This window comes from Amborella trichopoda, chromosome 10 (assembly GCF_054954075.1).
Source record: "Amborella trichopoda isolate Santa Cruz 75 chromosome 10, AtrichopodaSantaCruz75HAP2 v2.0, whole genome shotgun sequence".
Lineage (NCBI taxonomy): Eukaryota > Viridiplantae > Streptophyta > Magnoliopsida > Amborellales > Amborellaceae > Amborella > Amborella trichopoda.
In genome coordinates this window covers 42,054,872-42,072,901 of record NC_142345.1, presented here as the reverse complement: position 1 = coordinate 42,072,901, position 18,030 = coordinate 42,054,872, and the positions used below count along the sequence as shown (strand labels likewise).

Sequence of the window (18,030 nt, the reverse complement as noted above, 5' to 3'; positions counted from 1 at the left end):
GTGAAGAGCAGTGATGAAGATTATGATAAACCTGATGACAAAGCCATAAAGTTTATCTTCTTTGGGTATTCATCAAAAAAGAAAAACAGAAAAGAAAATAAATAAATCAATAAATAAACATATTGATGCATAAATCCAGCAGTCCGCTGCACCAATGAAAGTAGAGATGTAAAGTTTGGCTTGCACAGTCTTCAAAGAAGCCGAGAGGTTTGAGAATCCAAACCTCGCATGGTTCATACACATTAAAAAAATTAATAATAATAATAAAAAAAGTAGTATATTGTTTAGAACATCAAATAGAGGGGCAAAATTGGGGGAAAAATGGACCACTGCGTAAACTTTTCAAAAATTTGGACCTGCACATAATTCCATATTTTATTTATGGTGAGGACGTAATTTACCTAATATAAAGAACAAACTATAAGCAGTCCAAAAAAAGACTTCTATTGCAATCACACAACAGTACATAGGTGTGCATAACCTCTAAATCAAATTCCCCACAAATAGAGCGAGAAACTACTAATAAGTAAGCTATAAATCATGATCCAAACAAATAAGCATCCCAATATCAATACATCAATTATGGACAAAGCTTTCACACAGAGACATGATTACCGTAAGGTATGGTTTGTTGATTGGAGCATCAAAGTGCTTCACTTTGAATTTTTCAAGACAAGAACAAAATGAATCATTATCTTCTTTCCTTCATTTATTTCAAACTGAAGTAGTTGAGCATATTCTTCAAAAAACAGTTCCATCAGCTCCTCCCCAAAGTAATATTTGACCAAGGGCTCGGCCACAGCGCGCATGATCAATCCCAAGTTCTTTCCCACTCTTGTTAGGTGCTATGGGTAGTTGCTCGAAACGCTCAATTGTGACTCTTCACCTCTTCTTCAACTTCTTGTGCAGATGGATTATAGAAGGGCAAATCAAATGAATCCAACTCCTCCTCTCCAACAAGTCCCTGTGCTACAAAAAAAGGAAAAAAAGACTTTAGTTGGGACACTAACAAGATTGAGTTCCATAGGTTGCCTTAGGGTTATCATGGGCTGGCTAGGGTTACTGAATAGTATAGGCCGGATGGCTTGGATTCGATATGGGCATATATCCAATGGCTAGTGTGTATGGACACCTTTTTATTTTTAATTTTATATAGATCATTTTGAGCTGAAATTTTATGGAGAGGTCAGACTCACGCACACAAGACAAGACTACTAAAAAATCATGCACAAATTAAAAATGATAAAAATTTCCTCCACACCTATTAGTGAACATGGCCATTCAAATTGTTTAGACTGGGGTGTCTAGCCCAAACTGCAGCATAGGCAGTTTGGCTCACACAATCAAGTTCCTATATATAGGGATTGTATACTATAAGACCAATTATATTAGGTTCAAAAAGGTCACAATCACCCTACTTGGCTGATGTGAAATTGAATAGCCTAGGATGTCCCATAGAGATTGGGAATTTATTTTGGTTGGATTTTTATCGTAGTCAATGGCACATCCCTATATGCTCTAGGTTGGTTGTTATCTCCTTATACTAAAAGTAAATGATCTCATTGCATATAATCAACATGCACACACACACATGTATATAGGTAGGTAGGGAAGCTCAAACCACTTTTTATTAAACTCAGGCCCTAACTTGCTAGGATTTCGAGCCCCCTCAATTAGTGTGATACAAGTTTTGGGGTCTGTTTTTTTTTTTTTAATTTAAATTGAAAAATATGAGACTCAGGCATTTCCAAAGTTTTTCGGCCTAGAAATCGCCGGACTCCCTATCTAATCTCAGGAGTCCTCGATCAAACCAGCAATTTTTGAAACACCAAAATAGCCATGTCATGGATTTGTCACCGCTGTGCAGTTCTTTCGATTGGTTACCTTACAGACCAAATTTCGTATAGCTTGGCTTAAAACTGTCCATAGAAAGTGAAACTCCTCATCGCCTTCTGGTGTTGAGCTTCGGCCAAAGAATATTAACACCATGCATCCCCCTCTTACCACCTCTTGGAAACGAAACCTTAGAAATGATGAGAAATCCTTTTGGAATTGTTGACGATAGGATTGTGCCGCACTTGGTGGGCTGGCTTCACTTATGTACACGTTACCCTTGTTAAGGGCCTTTCCATCCTCATCGTATAGCCCTGGAAGAACCTACAAAGACCACATTATTAATCACAGTGGCTTTCTTAAAATTTTAATATCTTGTAAAATAATTTTTATTTTAAGAGCAATTTTCATATGGATCCTATTTTTTTCTCTAAAATACGAAATATTCCATTTCTAGATAGAAATTACAAAGAACGTCGGTCAACTCAACCTTTTTGTATTTTTTCCAAAATTGCCTATTGGTCTAAGGATGGAATCCTCAATCCACTTTTTCTTTTTTTCGTTAATAGGGAAATTCCCCAAGCTTTAGGGCAGTACCCTACTAACGAAAAACTAAAAATAAATAAAACTCGGTGCAAGGATGTTCTCAGACAAAGAAACAAGTCTAGAAAAAATAAAAAATAAAACTAAGTTGACCGACGTTCTTTGTAATTTCTACCTATAAATGAAACATTTCATATTTTAGAAAACAATTTAGGGTCCATATGTAAATCACTCTTATTTAAAAGAAAGTTTGATTTTGGAGACATTAGATTGGTTGAAAATCCAAATATGGGATGGTATGATGTTTTCAATATCGGATCACTAGAATGGGGTTTTCCTATTGAATTAAAGATTAACAAAAATACAACTATAAAACACTAAAAAAAAAAAAAAGGGATTATATACAGGAAAAAGTTTGTATAAAGCCGAGGCTCTAAACAATCAAATTAGAGACCACCTCAAAAATTTCACTAGAAGAGGATGTTCTGATGCCCAAATATCCTCAAATTGATCATGTCAACATTAAGATGCATGTACATAAAAAAATGGATTTCAAATTTCGAAAGTAGTGTATCTTGTAACGCATTTTTGGACCGTGAATTTTCAAGATTTTCAATTTTCTATAAATATGTTCGATCTACATTATTTTTGAAGCTTTAAATTTTATAATTGAATATATTTTAAGGGCATCACAAAGGTTTCCAATATTGAGACCACATTTCCCGACACTATTTGAAGGTAGGCTTTAGTTGATTGTTTAGAGCTTTGGCTCTATGCAAACCACACCCATATATACAATGAGACCATATACCTTTCATACAAGGTGGTCACAATTATTTACAACCATTAAGATGTGAAATTTGATAGTTGGAATGTATAAAAAAGTTTGAGAAAACTTCTTTTGAAGTTTGAGCTTGGTCAATGGAATAATTGCAGCCACTTAATTTACATCCCAATGGTCAAGATTAATGTGTCCACCTTGCTTTAGAGGTAAATGATCTCATTCTATACTTTCTAAAAATAAAAATAGTTTGATATTTGGTGGGGGTGGAAAGGGACCCATAACTGACCCATATTAATTTCTCATGTAGTGGGAGACCTCTTTTTTTTATTTTTTTGGAAAAGTTATATAGAGCCGAGACTCTAAACAATCAAATTAGAGCCTACCTCAAAAATTGACTACAAGAGGTTGTTTTGGTGCTCAAATATCGTCAAATTGATCATCTCGACATCAAGATGCAAGACTGGATAAAAAAAAAAATGGATTTTAAGGTTTGAAAATCAACGCATTTTTGGACCATCAATTTTCAAGATTTTCAAGTTTTCATAAATCTCTCAATCTACACTATTTTTGAAGCTTTAAACCTTATAAATAAAGATGAAAATATTTTTTAAGGCTATAAAAAAGATTTCTATTATTGAAATCACGTTTATGGACAGTATTTGAAGGTAGGCTCTACTTTGATTGTTTAGAGCCTAGGCTCTAAACAAACGGCACACTTCTCCGTGAAGACTTCCATAATGATTTCACTCATGCTCTAAACACCCCACTCTCTCTCTCTCTCTCTCGAGCGCCTGTCATGAAAAATTCGTTAGAGAGGTAGGGCACACTACCAAGGGGGGAATGAATTGAGAAAGACAGAGAGCATACTTGTGACAGCCAATGGAGACTGTAAGACGAATGAACAAAATGCCGACTGTTTGCCGGAAAAAGTCCAGCGTAAAAAGAGTTCGAAACACCGGCCACAAAAACGCGACCCCGGAACCCCATCTTTCTCTCTCATTAACTCATAGAACGAAGGCAATGCCCTGAAAATGGAGTTGAAGCCATTTCCCGGCAGGTCATTAAGGTACACCCGAAACTCGGGCATTGGCTTCGAGTTTTCTTGATATCTCACGTACACAGCTCTGATGATGGTGATTCAAGCAAAGAAAGTGTTGGGGCCTGAAGAGCAGTCGAGGTCAACGATCCCAAAGCTGTCAGTGAAATCGGCAGAGAGCATCTCTCTCACTGCCTCTTCAGTTATGGGCTTAACCACCTCCAATCTATGTTTCTGCGCACAAAACATAGTACACAAGTGCATTTGACAGAGAGAGGGACAAAAGCAAATTCAATTATGATGAAACCTGAAGCGATGAATTTTCTGCGTTGCTCGTCTTCCCTCTTCCTCAATTCATGTGAAGATGAATTGCCACTTCCATACTATAAAAACTCTCTCTCTCTCTCTCTCTCTCTCTCTCGCTCCAATGCTCTAAGTTCTGAGTTGAAAGAGCAACTCATGCCATATTTATACTGTGAATGCTTTAGTTCTGAACTGAAAGAGCCATCCATGCCAAATGTTTATAGTAGGTTTCCTTTTAGTTGAATGATCCACACGTACCAGAGAAAAACAGAAACAAAAACAAAGTTCCATCCATCCCAATTTTGGATGGATCGTTTTTTAGTGGGGTTGCGTGGAATGAGCCATCCATGCAATATATTTAGTTATGGAAAATGGTTTGATAGGGCTGCAGCCCTATCAAAATAACTAAAGCCTTACTTCATATCTCATTGAAAATTGTATGAAAAATTTTTACATTGATCATCTCGACTTCAACAACATTATGGCTGTGAAAAATCTTAAGATTTTAAGTTCTTAAAATGGTTTATGTTGTAAGAAATTATCTAGACTGTCCATTTCACACTAAAAATAAGTGTTCATAAGTCCACAAGATTTGTAGCATTTTTTTAGTTTCAAATTTTAGTGTGAATGTTGGAAATTGATTATAGTGCCATCATAAAGATTTTTTATTGCCAAAAGTGCTTTCCGGATAAAAACTTGAGGTGACGTTTTATTTTATTTTCATAAAACCTAGACCTTATAGAGACTTCATCCTTTAGTTATTTGAAGTGTAGTTAAACCACGGGCTATGACCATGTTACTCATGGGTATCAAGTAAGAATTAAAGGGACCTATTTGATGTTTTGCCATGGAACCCACTTTATCTACCCCTTCTTACCATATTTACTAATAGAAAAAAATATATAGTGAGACAATTTACTTTTGGTATAAGGTGGTCACAATTAATCTTGACCATTGGGTGTGAAACTGGGCTGCTACCTTTATTGCATTGACTTAGCTCATAGTTTAAAAGGAATTTTCTCGAACTTTGTCACAACATCCAAGATATTAGATTTCACATCTGATGGTTATAAAAAATTGTAATCTCCTTGTACTAAAGATAAATGGTCTCACTGTATATAATCCTTTATGAATATTATTTTGGAGGAAAATTTTTTGGCAAACTGGTTTATTTTTACCAGGATCATAGTTTCAATTTTGGGAAATTTTACGTGGAGGTCCTTTTTGTAGGGTTCTCGGGAACCCCTCGATTACGGAACCAAGAATCCTAAATACTGGGATTCCACCCAATATCGTGTACATGATTGGTTAAATGCGAAGTAGATGAATACAACTATAAATCGACTGCAAAAAATAAAGCAAACATAAAAATCACATCACCACAACCCACGATTTACATGGTTCAACCCATGGGGTTATATACACGACCTCAACAAGTAGAAATCCACTATCTTAATGAAGATTATAGTTTTGGGTTATAAGAGTCGATCAATACCTTCTTTCCCACACAATACCTCTACTAGAAAGATAACTTTGAGACCAACCGAGAGACTTTCTTTCTCTTGAAGTAGAAGCCTTAGCCAACCCAAAACTCATGAGAATACTGCCTCTCTCTCTTGGAGGTCATGTCTCTCTCTTTTGGAGACTCATCTCCATCTTGGAGATCCCTTCCCATAACCCCCAAATGGGTGACCCTCAAATAATGAGTATTATGTATTATGTAGCCCTCTTATATAGAGATCACTTTGTTGCTTCCTCAAGAAAGTCCATTTATTTTTTACCATAATACCCTGAACATTTAGAATAGAATATGGGTAGGTGATTTGGCTATCACTAAACCCAACATTCTCCACCTTGGTAGAAAAATCACCATAATTGTCTTGGCAACCTTCATTGAATAGATTTCTTGATTTCTTCTCACTTGCCTCTATTGTGGAACTTTCACAAACATTTTGCCTCCATATTTCTTTACCTCAAACCATGTATCCATCAAACTCCATCATTCATCTTTTTCTTAATGCAATCCTTAACCCCGTACACACCTTTTGCTCTGATACCAATTATAAGGTTCTCGAGAACCCCTTGAATGCGGAATCAAGAATCCCAAATACTGGGATCCCACCCATGATCGTGTACATAATTGGCTGAATACGAAGTAGATGAATGCAATTACAAATCGAGTGCAAGAAATAAAGCAAACATAAAAATCACATCATCACAACATACGATTTACGTGGTTCACCTTGTGGGGTTACATACATGGCCTCAACAAGTAGAAATTCACTATCTCAATGAAGGTTAAAGTTTTGGGTTATAAGAGATAATACCTATCTCTAAACATCAGTAAATGACCATTATCGATCTTCCCTTCTACACTCGCTCTCCCGACTGAGCAACACCGCCGATCAATACCTTCTTTCCCACTGCAATACCGCGACCTGAAAGATAACCTTGATGTTGAGGATTGATGTCGTGTATTATGAGATATAGATCTACCAAGGTGGAGTCAAAGGGATGACTTTGGATGGCCGTTAAAAGCTCGAAGGGCCGTTAAAATAGTCCATGTATCCGTACATGGGATATTTCCGTAATTTGTATCATCTGCTTGGGACTCAATATATTGTTGCGATGGGGGTTCTTTTAGGGTTAAGGAAAAACAAAGATTTATTTGTAATATGGAATAAGAGAAAGGTGTGAGGAAGAGAGTTATTGTAACCCTGTTCTCCATTGCCAATAAAGAAGCTCTCATCCTCTCGTGGACGTAGGCACGTTGTCGAACCACATATATCTTTACATTGCGGTTGGTTGTCTCTTTCTTTGTGTTTGTTTCTTCTTTCTTTTTTCATGGATTGTTTTTTAGTTTTCTACACTCAAGAGCAACTGAAAGACTTTCTCTCTAGAAGTTGTAGCCTTAGTCAAACCAAAACTCATGAAAATACTGCTTCTCTCTCTTGGAGACTGTGTTTTTTTCTTTTGGAGACACATCTCCATCTTGGAGATCCATTCTCATAACCCCCAAAGGGGTGACCCTCAAAGGATAAGTATTATATATTCTTTAGCCCTCTTATATAGAGATCACTTTGTTGCTTCCCCAAGAAAGTCCATTTATTTTTTACCATAATACCTTTAACATTTATAATAGAATATGGGTAAGTGATTTGGCTATTACCAAACCCAACAATCTCCACCTTAATAGAAAAATCACCATAATTGCCTTGGCAACCTTCATTGAGTAGATTTCTTAATTTCTTCTCACTTGTCTCCATTGTGGAATTTTCATAAACATTTTGCCTCTATATTTTTCCACCTCAAATCATGTATCCATCAAACCCCACCATTTATCTTTTTTTTAATGCAATCATTAGCCCTGTACACACCTTTTGCTTTGATACCAATTGTAGGATTCTCATGTACCCCTCGCTTGCATAATCGGGAATCCCAATGAAGATAACAGTTTTTGGTTACAAGACATAATACCTATCTCTAAACATCAATAAAAAACCAACACCGATCTTCCCTTCTGAACTCGTTCTTCCGATCGAGCAACATCATCTATCAATATCTTCTTTCCCGCCGCAATAACACTCCGGAAAGATAACTTCAAGACCAAACGAGAGACTTTCTCTCTCTAGAAGTATAAACCTTAGCCAACTCAAAACTCATGGGAATACCGCCTCTCTCTTGAAAGCCATGTCTCTATCTTGTAGAGACACATCTCCATCTTGGACAATCCACTCCCATAACCCCAAAGGGATGAGTATTATGTATTCTTTAACCCTCTTATATAGATATCACTTTCTTGCTTCCCCAAAAAAGTCTCTTTTTTTTTACCATAATACCCTTAACATTTAGAATAGAATATGGGTAGGCGATTTGGCTATCACCAAAACCAACACTTTTTTACAGTTGTTCCGTCACCTGTCTAATATGGCAAATATTGGGACCATATTTATTGTTTGTAGTTTGTAGGGTAGTTTGATGCCCTAAATATTGGATGACTTGTTTATGAAACAGTCTTATATTAGAAACATTAGATTTCCTTTCTTCTTCTTCTTTTTTCTTTTTTTCCGTTTTTTTATTAACATCTGGATCAGTTTGATGTCTTCAAATTCGATACTGATATTTCCAACATGATACTACCCCCGTTTTTTGCCTTTTTACATAGTAAACATGTAACATGAATGTGTCTACAAAGAGACCATTTATCTTATATACATGAATGTCACAATCATTCTTGTCCCTCAAAGTTTAGAATAGGTGGTTGTAAGAGTGTCATTGAATAGACACAAAGTTCCAAAAAAAAAAAAAAAAATTTATCAAACTTCGTAACCTACCCCAAACTATCCAATTTGACATTTAATGAGTGAGAATAGTTGTGAACTCCATATATATATATATATATATATATATATATATATATATATATATATATATATACTCCCTTTGGCATATCATATGATAGGGATACTTTTTAGATATCAAATTTTGGGGATCCAATCTCTATAACTATACATTAATATGAGTTAAAAAAAACTGAAAATAACCCTATATGTACTAGAAAAAACTAATGCCTCAAGATTGAGCGAAAACCATCCAATTTTTGATAGAACAAAGTGTCAAAAAACTCAAAATTCAATATATATATATATATCTATATATATATATATATATATATTTTTTTTTTTTTTTTTTATTTTTTTTTTATTTTTTTATTTTTATTTTTTATTTTTTGTGAAATGACCCTCTAGTGATTGTTATATGGTTTCCAAATTTATAGGCTTATAAAATCCTCCTAAATAGGTGTTTTGAGTGAGGGAGCATATGAATAGTGGGAGCGGAGAATACGTGCTCCAAAAATTTTGATTTTATTTTTTTTGGGGAGAAGGATTGTGTAGGTGCCTAGAAAGCCCATTTAGGGGTATCTATAATTGTCTCTAAAATAAACCAACCGTACCCAACTTCCTTACGCAAAGACAAGCACAACCCCACGATCCAATGAAATCTATTCATCCCTTGATACGTTTTTTGTTTTTTTGTTGAAAAGCCCTTTATAGGCGCCACCAGCATAAATGTTCCCCCTTTTCTAAATGGCTGGCTTTGCCGGGTCTATTGCTTATAATAGAAACATAATACTTGACTTTAAGTCATTTTATTGTAATACTTGACTTAAGTCATCTTTTTTATCATATATTTCCTGGGTTTAATTTTTGTACTTCGCTGAAGTCATTTTATTATAATACTTAGGTCACTTTTTATCATATATTTCTAGGGTTTGGTATCGTGATACACGTGGTGATTTGTGTCCCCCCTTCAAATTCCACACCAGAGATGGATATGCATCTAGAAGGTGAGGTGTTGATAATTTCGACAATGGCAATGATGCATATGTGAATATATATAAATCCTAAAATTTAAAAAATGATGCTTTTGAACTTTGCTTTGCACCATTCATTCTTGGGAAATCATCAAGTCTACATTGTGTTTTAATTTTACATTCTTAATCCAGGGAAAACTTGAGTAGACACACGAGTATCCGAGCCTGAGATCAGATGGTAGAGAACAACTGCATATGTGGGTGGTACCCCATGGAAATGTTTTCCTTTTTTCAAGTGGCTTTACTTGATCTAAAGGTTCAAAGATAGGAAATATACGATTATCTACAAAACTATTGGGGCTAGAGAGGACTTAGTGTCAACTTTTTTTTTTTTGGGTGAATACATAGTGTCAACAATGAGATCATTCACTTCATGTATAAGAAGGTCACAATCATTTTTAGCCATTGAATGCGAAAACTGACAATTGAAGTGTGTCACATCTGAGAAATTTTATTTTGGACTTTATACTAAATCAACAAAATATCCCCAACCATCTTATTTTACTTCTAACAGTTCATATAATTGTGACATCCTTATAACAAAAGTAAACGACCTTATTATATTCATTTTCTAAGATAAATATTAGGTCACATAGAATTCAAGAGATTGTGAAAACGAACGAAAATAGGGAAGTTTTGGTAGACAATTAGATTATGATAGGGGAATATGGTTTAAGCTTTGTCTCTTTATTTTTAATATCAAACTTTCCGGTCTAGAACCCTAAACTTTTTTCTTTTTTCCCTTAAGTCCCTTGAGCTCTCTCTCTTTTCCTTGCAGATAACATTTTTCTTGAGAATTGTATAAGCTATAATATATATATATATATATATATATATATATATAATAACCAAAGTTTTTGAGTTTTTTTGGTTCTTCTATTTTATTTTTTGTTATTACAAATTTGCATTGTTTTTTTCTTCTTCGCCTCATTTTCTTTCTTGTATGGATTCTTGAAAGAAATTGTAATGAAATAGTGAGGGGACATCTCAACTACGTGAGAAGATGTAGCTAAGGGGTCGTTTGGGTACTTGGAAATCTATTACATGGCAATCGATTACAAAGGAAATATGAGATTTCCATCGTTTGGATACACTTTATAGTAAGAAAACGGAAATATATTACCCTAGATTTCTCCAAAAATCATTAAATACATTATGCGCAGTGAAAGGTGAAAAATCTATTACGAGCTTGACAGGTAATCTTTGAAAATCTTTCGTGTGCGTCGCTCTTTGCCCTATCCCCACTTAATAAAATGCCAACCCGCCTACTCTTTATAATAACTAGTTTGCATAAGAGGCTCCCGCTCTCTTTAAGCTCCTTCGTTTTCCTCTTATTTAAGCCTTTTTAATCTTTAAGCCCCTTGATCTCATATGGATTTTTTCATGTTTTGTTTAAACCCCTTCTCTCACCTGGTCTCTCCCTCTCTTTAGAATATGCATTTTCTTTAGCATATCTAATCAATGAAAAATTATACAATACAATTATAATAAAAAATTTCACCCAATATAATCTTCAAAAATTTCGCCCAACATAATCCTCGTAAGAGATTACTTAATACCAAACCTTCTAGTTTACTAATGAAACTTCTTCCCATTTTTAATTTGCACCATAAATATTTTTAATTTGGTATCATAAATTTATGGCGTATTTGAAATTATATAGATAGATATTTGAAAGACTTCTATAAAAAATAAATAAAAATAAGGCTTATCACAATAAAAATATGTTATTCCAATCATATTTTTCCAATGACTTATCATGTTGAAACCAAAAAACAAGGCTTATCACAATAAAAACATGTTATTCCAGTCATATTATTCCAATGACTTATCATGTTGAAACCAAAGTCTAATCATGTTAGAAGACATGTGATTCCATATAAGTGCCAAAGACATGAAAAATAAGTAAGAAATTATGTGATGATGATTTTAGAATGGTAGAAGTTAGTATTATAAAATATTTTTCGAATTGTAATGATGTTATTATTAGAAAATATTATTAGAATGGTGATGATATTTTTATTAGAAAATCTTTTTGGAATGATGTGATGATGACTTTAATTCCGCATTTCAGTGGAATTTTGTGACAAAAAAAGAAAGAATGATAGTTTATAGGCAAGTGCTGATAAAATGTTGGTAATGCATTTCCCATATTTCTTCCAGACATACCCAAAGAGTAGCAATGTATTTCTCATGTTGCATCTAAATACTACCCAAACAGTAACAATTCATTTGCAGGTAATGTATTACGCTAGCAATATATTTCACATACACTATATTTCCAAGTATCCAACCTATGATTTGTCCTTATATTCCATGTGTTTTCCAACCTATGATTTGTCCTTATATGCCCCTAAGTGCTTTCCAACTATAATTTGTCCTTATATTCCATGTGGCCGTGATCCCTTTCCTCTTTTTTTTGGCCGTGATGCCCCTCCTTTTTTTTTCTCTTTTAAGGAAAATTTTAAATAAATTATCTTTTATTTTTTATAAATAAAAATAATTTTATAAATTTTAATTTTACAATAATATCGTAGATTTTGAAATTATGAAGTGGATTTTAATTTTATCTATTTTTTTACACAAATTAAGCTCAAATTTGATATGTTTATACCTCATAACATGCGAAAATTTTGGTTTTATTCAATTATGATAAATTTCAGGTGACAACATGTTTGTTTTGAGATGAGTCTTTCTACAGCTAGAAGTGAGATGTTGAAATTCTTGCCTAATATCCAGCATTTACATCTACCCACGATTGAAATTTATCTATATATCCACTTTTTTGGCTGGAATTTCATAGAAGGTCACAAATTATATTTGCTTATTTTCTCTGCATGATTTCCCATGACCTTTTTATAATTTGTTACAGGTTGGTCCTCTAACAATACTTCAAAACTAGTATCTTTATCAGGATTGTATACATGAGACCATTTATCTTTGTTATACAAGGATGTCACAACTACTACTAGCCATTAGATGTTAAATTGAATGGCTTGTGATATATCACAAAGTTTAAATTTTTTTTTTTTTGAGTTGATGATGCACAAGAACTTAAAAATATAATGGATAAGAATAATTTTGACCTCCTTGCATTTAAAGTAAATAATTTCTCTATATACTTTTTATTTTTGAAATTTTCTGCCTAACTACTAATATAGCGTACCCATTTACACACAAAAATAAAAGCTAATATAGTGTACCCTCGTCCACCTTAAAGTTCTCCAGACGTTTTAACCTTTTTCTCCACCATTATGGTGACGCTATGTTGGTGTACGATTGGCCTCACGCATGATCTTATGGAATATGTGGATGCTCTCTTTTATATGATGTTAAGCTCTTATTCATCAATACACATGACGTTACGAGCCCTTGTTTCTATGGTGTATATAGGGATGGTCTACAAAGACATCATTTATTTTTTGTATATGAAAATTATAATTATTCTTGTTTTTTAAATTTCAAAATGAGTGGCTCTGAAAATGTCATTGAATTGATGTAAAATTCTAAAGAAAGAAAATTCGAACATCATGACTCACCCCAAACCATCCAATTTGACATCTAATGAATGACAATGATTATGACATCCGTATACAAAAAAAAAATGGGCTCTTTGTAGATAATCTCGTACATATATCCCTTTCCTTTTTTACTTAACATGGATTTTTCTCCATTCACTCTCTATCTTAAGCAATTCTCTCTCTAACGGTATGACCTTCGACCCTCATGACATGGTGCATGCACATGGGGATTCAGCCTCTTATTTATTAAACATTTGTGGTAGCATTTTTAGCTCGTCATTTTTCAAAAATACGAGTTAGTAGGCACATTTGTAGTGAGAGAGATAGAGTTGCTATTTCGGAGTTATTGTTTTCGATTGATGTTTGTTGTTATTATTACCGATTGGAAGACAAGTTAATATTTTGGATATGATTTTGTGCAAATTAGCGTGCAACTCAAAGGCTTATGAACAGTTTAATCTGATCAGTTGTATCTTGGTAGTGAGCTGAGCTTGTTGGTAGTGAATGCATCTCAGAATTTTTCTTAGTCGGGGCAATTTGTCACTTCCAAGAAAGTGAGTATCACTCGTGCCTCCACATTCTGAAAACTTTTTTGTTTCTTTTTTACTGAATTTAATTGAGGTCCATTGACCTCTTTAAATCTAATTGAGATCCATTCGCCTTTTTATCTAACTTAAAAGAGTGTTATTTAAGTGTAGTTAAGATTGTCACCGCAAAAAGTGTTGAGCGCGGTGGACCTGTTTTGACCGTGGTTATTGTTTTGGCCACAGTTTTTGGTCTTGAAATTGCAACTCAGTTTTCACCACAGTTCTTGGTCTTGAAAGTGCTCCTCAGTTTTCACCACAGTTCATCGTTGTCACTGGTGTTTCGACTATTGACTGCCCGATTTGGATTGTGGTACTCTCTCTCTCATGCATGTGAATGCATATCCTCATGTAAGAAGTGTGTACTCATGAAGGGAGACATTTCATTGTTGGCATGGTTATGGAGATTAGACCGAACCGGTTAGTCGATCGGTCGGACAGATGATCGGTTTAATTCAAAGTAAAAATTGAGTTTGATAAAAAATTTAATAAAATTAATATTTGATCAGTTTTAGCTAATTAGACCAATCGATTTTAATCGATTCGACCAACTAAATGAAGTTGGACAATTTTTAATGTATTTTATATTTTAAAATTATTTTTTTTATTTTTTTAAAATTTAGTCCCACTGATTAAATCAGTGGTTAAACTGATTTTGATTTAGTTAAATTTCTCACCGATTCGATAACCAGTCCGATCTCAACAACCCTTGGGTGGTATCATCACCTTTGCAGATTCCATCTGCATGTGCTTGTTCACTTCACCCTAAATAGATGCTTAAGGTGTTCGTCTCCATGTAGGGCACCGAACCCACCTGTCTCCAACACGGAAAAAGTTCTTAAGACTGTACTAAGGCTTTGGCTGCCTTCAATTATTCAAAAATCGTGGCGCTTTATGAGCCCCACTTTATGGACGTTGCTTTTTCTACGGACGAGATGAATTTGAGGCTTTATGGACCATTGCTTTTTATAGATTAAAGCTTTAGAGAAGTACTGGTTTTTGGGAAGCATGCAGTTTGCATACGGATGCAACAGTAAGTGTAGAGCTAATGTGTACTTTTAAATTTTATCATAGTATATAATTTTGATGTAAAATGTTTTTAGGATTATCTCAATATTTATTTTTATATTTAATTATAAAATTTTAAATTTTAAAAATAGTTAAAATCAATTAGATATATAAACATATGAAAATCTTGAAAATGAACGGTGTAGCTAATATGTTATAAAATGCATTATTTATGAGACTTAAAATCTTTTTATTTTTCATAGTTATATATATCGAAGTCGCGATGATCAATCAAAGGGGTTTTCAACATTAAAACTACCTTTTCCAATGGATTTTTAGGGGCATATGTAGTTCTATATTATAAGTAGCATCCTTATATAAACTTTTTCCTTTACATGAAGGTTTTGGGGGTCCGATTGGGGAGCCTAGACGGACATGATTAATCCTAGAAAGGTACATGAGTACTTGTTCCTCGATCAAAACCTTGGAAATTTTTTTTGTTGAGTTCACTTTGAATATTGCTGTAGTTACTTGGAAAATTTATGATCTTATAACGACCTATTCTGGTGTTTCAAATATCAGACCATTGTTTTTTTTCTGTTTCTTTTTACTTTTATTAGATTTGCCTCTCAATCTGATGTTCCAATCATCAAAATGTTCTTTTTTTTTTTTTTTAATCTTTTTAAAATTTAGGAACCGGTCTAAAATTCTAAGCCTCCGACCACTTGGCTTGTATGGACATTGTAGAAGCCAAGCAGTTTGAGGTCTAGAACCTTAGACCGATCCCTGGATTGTGAAATTCATAGCTTATGTACCGGTCTGAGGTTTAGAATCTCAAACCGCACAATATTCACACAAGCCAAGCAGTTCGAGGCCCAAAACCTCAGATCACTCCTTGGATTGAAAGTCACAGTTCAGGATATAGTTCAAGGTTCCAAATCTCGGACCGGTTGGCTTGCTCAATCTTCACAGAAGGCAAGCGTTGTGAGGAACTAGACCTCATATCAATCCCTGCACTTCAAAAAAGTTAAAAAAAACAAAAGAACGAAAAAAAGATTCGCTATTTGGAACATCAAACTTAAAAGATAATTTGGTAAAAAAACAAATAGACATTTGCATAAAAATTGCAAAAATTTAGACCTCTACATAATGGACGACGAAGCCTGCATATATAGAAATGCGGGCCTCTTATTAAAACTATTTTTGAGATAGATTTTAAGACTTAATTTTTAAAGACATGTAATTTCTAATATGGAGATCATGAATATGAAAAAATAAATAAATTTAAAAATTAAAAATAATAATATTAGTAAAAAAACATTTAGACTGTTAGTTTTCATTGTTTTTAAATGGAACACCTACTTGCACCCATCTTTAAAATGGATGCTCTACACTTATTGGATATAAATGGGATCCAGCCCGCGTGAAATATTTTTCCCCACATTTTTCACCCCCGCATGAAATAATTTTCCCAACATAATTCTGTTTTTCAATTTATGGTATGAACGTCTCTATTATGCTATCTACTATTTGCTGTCAACTTCACAATGGTTTTGCTTTCTTTGGCCAGTGGTCAAAGAACGTGCATGGGTAATACGAGAGCCAAGAGTAAGGCTCCTTATGCCCTTCGTCAATCTCATCTTCTTCTTTTTTTTCTCTTCTGTGTTTTTTTTAATAATTCAGTATAGAAAATACCCGTTACTCGTATTTTTAAGTAGATTAAGAGTTAGCTACCCGTGTTTTTAAGTAGATTAAGAGTTAGCTTTTTGAATGTATTAGTGGGGTGGTATTGTTAGTGGTGGGAATGAAAACCACAACATAATGACTAGGGTGTGGGAATACAGTGCTCCCATCACAACCCTTACCCCTTTCGTAGAACATTGCTTGTGTAATTTTTTTTGGATAAGTAAGTGTCAGTGAAGTCCAAGACCTCATCCTTATTGTTGAAGGTTATAGCAATAGGATATTAAGTTTCCTATCTCATGAATTATAAGATATTGAGTTTCCTATATGGAGCTCCCTATTTTCCTATTTTGTAGGATTACAATTGTAAGGAAATTAATTTCCTTAAAGTCAAAAATTGTAACTCGCAATATATCTATATATATATCTCTGGTAAACCAAAGTAATCATTATGAATTAGATATTGGTTTACCCTATGTGGCTGTAGGCACTATTGCCGAATTACGTATATGTTGTGTTGATTTATTTCTCTTCTCTATTTCTATTATTACAAGTTCAACATGGTATCAGAGCAGAAATCTTGAGACCTATGTTAAAAATCTCTACAGTCGATTTATTCTTTTTTTTTGCACATTTTACTTTATTCTTTTTTTTTGCACATTTTACTTGGATCTTTCCGGCTCTCTCCATGATCGTTATTTTTCGTGACTATTATTTCCAAGAATAGAAGGAAATTTCACAGAAGTTGAATGCAAACTGGCTTGCACCGGACGTTGCCATTGATGCAGCCAATTGCAAACTACTCGCCGGACGTTAGTATTATTGCTGAAAAAAATGTTTGGCCAGACATTGATATTATTGCAAGTTTCCTATCATGCAATAGCCCATCACTATTCTCCTTGTAAGGACTTCAAAATTGCAAGTTTCCTATGTTGCATGGCTTTGCATCATACCATGTAGAAATTGTAATAAAAGAGATGGAAACAAAAGAGAGAAGAAGATCAACAAGGCATATATGTGGTTCGACAATGGTGCCTACATCCACGGAGGGTAAACTAGTATATCATTCATAGGGATTATTTTGGTTTACCATATATATATATATATATAAAGTTATAATTCTTGTCTTTAAGGAAACTAATCTCATTACCATTGTAATCCCACAAAATAGAAAAATAAGAAACTCCATATAAGAAACTCAATATCTTATAATTCATAATAGGAAACTTAATATCTTGTTGCTATAACCTTCAACAGTTATGCCCTTCATTAGTTGTATCTATGGTCGAGAAACACATAAGCGAGTCATGAGCTGAAGTTGTAGTATGTATTGATGCGGGCAAAATTTGGAATGAAGAAAA

The 18,030-nt window shown here is 34.0% G+C and overlaps 1 pseudogene; it reads right to left on the bottom strand.

Moving 5' to 3' along the window:
- Positions 1-567: 567 nt before the first annotated feature.
- Positions 568-4,529, bottom strand: LOC105421703 (putative methyltransferase TCM_000336; annotated as a pseudogene).
- Positions 4,530-18,030: the final 13,501 nt, after the last annotated feature.